The 2,354-nt window shown below is 45.3% G+C and overlaps 1 long non-coding RNA gene across 1 annotated transcript; it reads right to left on the bottom strand.

Annotated features, from left to right (window-relative positions):
* Positions 1-271: 271 nt before the first annotated feature.
* On the bottom strand, positions 272-1,413 carry LOC114071755. The gene is made up of 3 exons (XR_003574087.1): positions 1,288-1,413; positions 1,048-1,150; positions 272-309 (listed from the first exon to the last, which is right to left on the bottom strand). It is a non-coding gene; the product is annotated as an uncharacterized LOC114071755 (long non-coding RNA).
* Between the last annotated feature and the right edge of the window lie 941 nt (positions 1,414-2,354).

Here is a 2,354-nt window from a genome sequence, read left to right as displayed (position 1 = left end):
CACTGCAGCTCTGCAGGGAGCTCCTGCTTACCTGAAGGTCCAGCAGGGTTTAAAAAGAGGACTGCACATCTTTGAGTAATTCATGTCTACCTCCTTCTAGAGGCTAAGTGTGTGGCCCTCCTGTTTAACTGTCTTTCTGGAAAAATTTGAGTGCTTCTCACCTGCATCACTAGTGTTATTCACAGAGTCCCAGTCCACACTCAGATCCATCCTCTGAGGCAAAACCTGTGTCCATCTGCAGCTTATCAATTATGTGCACACTCAGAGATGATAAGGCCATCTCATTTTCATCTCTCTTTAAAGCACTCCCTAGAAAATACAACACCTGTTTCATCAGTGATTCTTCTGATACTAACATAAGATAAATATATAACACTAAAGGTACTTTTCTTATTATAAAAATGGCCCAGACTATTAGACAACAGGAGAAACAGAATCATCTGCTATTAGATATTTAGAAAACATACATTCAGCATATGAAACACAGAATATGTTCAATGGAGTTTAAATCCTCTATCATCATACAACCTTCACTATAAATGTAAATTGATAATTTCCAATTTAAATTCATGTAAAGATGAAAAATCCTAGAATCCCAGAATGGTTTGGGTTGGAAAGGACCTTAAAGCTCATCTCATTCCAGCTCCCTGCTATGGGCACAGACACCTTTCACTAGACCAGGTTGCTTGGGGCTCCATCCAATTTGGCCCTGAACACTTCTACAGATGGGGCAGCCAAAGCTTCTCTGGGCAGCTTGTGCCAGGGCCTCCCCACTCTCATGGGGAAAAATTTCTTTATAATATCTAATCTAAATCTCTATTCTTTTCATTTGAAAACATTCCCCCTTGTCCTGTCACTATATGTCCGTGTAAAAAGTTACTCTCCCTCTTTTCCACGCTCTCCCTTCAAGTACTGGAAGGCCGAGTAAGACATCTCTGAATACAATCATATACATGGAAGAACGCACATATATAAAAACATAAATATTTTTGTATTTGCACGCATATATAAATATAAAACTTGACTATTTCCTTTCAGTGGGCTTACCAAGGTCAGTTTTCAGGGCAGTAGAGCCATATGCTTTCAGAGAAAGGTTTTAATCACATCTCAGAAAGGCTGGCTTCATCAGCCACACAAGCCGCGCTTTCTTCTGATGCTATTCAGAAAAAAATCTGTATTAGTCCTCGTTAGTCACTGCCTGGAACAGCGTGGATCAACTTAATACCCCTTAATTTAATAGATAGCTGGGTAACAGGAGTATTCCTCACCCCCAGCCCTCTAACTGACCTGCTGCTTGCTGCCTTTGGGGAAGGAAAACTTTCCAAGGGATGCTGGCGCTGCGTGGCTTAACTCCATAACCATGGCCGTGCGGTCCCTGCAGCGCGGGGGAGGAGGATGTTCTAATAGCGATGTCGGCTGAAAAATAATAAACATACAAGTAAAAAGAAAAAGATTTATTGTTGTTGTTTTCCTCACTCCGGTGCCCCATTCTCCCCGCCCCACCTAGGGGTTCCCAGTCCCTGCGCATCCCCTGCAGCGGCCGCGGCTGCAGGGGTGGGGCGGGACCGGGTGGAGAACGCGGCCCCTCCCCAGAGACAAGGACAGCCACATCCCTCTCTCCCGGCTCAGCTCCGCAGCCCCGTTCAAATCCTGCGACCGGGATTTCTTCCCACCGCCCCGTCCGAGCGGCTTGTGGAACTCCCGATGCTCTGGGAGCCTGTTCATAGAGTCATGGAATGGTTCCTTGAAGATCGTCTCACTCCAAACCCCTGCTATTGGCAGGGGCCGTCTTCCACTAGACTAAGTTCCAACCTGGCCTTGAATACGTCCAGAGATGGGGCAGCCAGAGCTTCTCTGGGCAACCAGTGCCAGAGCCTCACCAGACCCATAGCAAAGAACTTTTTGCTAATATCTAATCTAAACCTACTCTCTTTCAGTCTGAAACCATCCCCCCTTTTCCTGTTGTTATATGTTCTTGTAAATAGTGTTGCTCCCTCTTTCCCCTGAGTTCACTTCAGGTACGGAAAGGCTGCAATTAGGTCATCCCAAAACCTTCTCTTTTCCAGGCTGGCAAATCCCAGCTCTCTCAGCCTTTCCTCATAGCAGGGATGCTCCAATCCCTTGATGAACTCCAGGAACATCTAAGGACACCTACCAATATCCATAGCCAGGCATTTTTTTGTGGGGCAGAGACGATGGATGGCCAAATCTTAAAAATCCAAACTGTGTTTTATTACAATTACAAAGGAATGATATATTGCCAGCAAAGAGTGGTCTTCCTCACAGGGGTCATGGAGGAAGTTACTAAAGTATCTCCAGATCCTTCTCCTCAAAAGCATCAGTAGAAATTATGA

The sequence above is a fragment of the Empidonax traillii genome, unplaced genomic scaffold, assembly GCF_003031625.1.
Source record: "Empidonax traillii isolate 1590-97213 ecotype Southwest subspecies unplaced genomic scaffold, ASM303162v1 scaffold2260:size46562, whole genome shotgun sequence".
Lineage (NCBI taxonomy): Eukaryota > Metazoa > Chordata > Aves > Passeriformes > Tyrannidae > Empidonax > Empidonax traillii.
The sequence above is the reverse complement of the archived record's forward strand: the minus strand, read 5'-3'. Positions and strand labels throughout refer to the sequence as shown.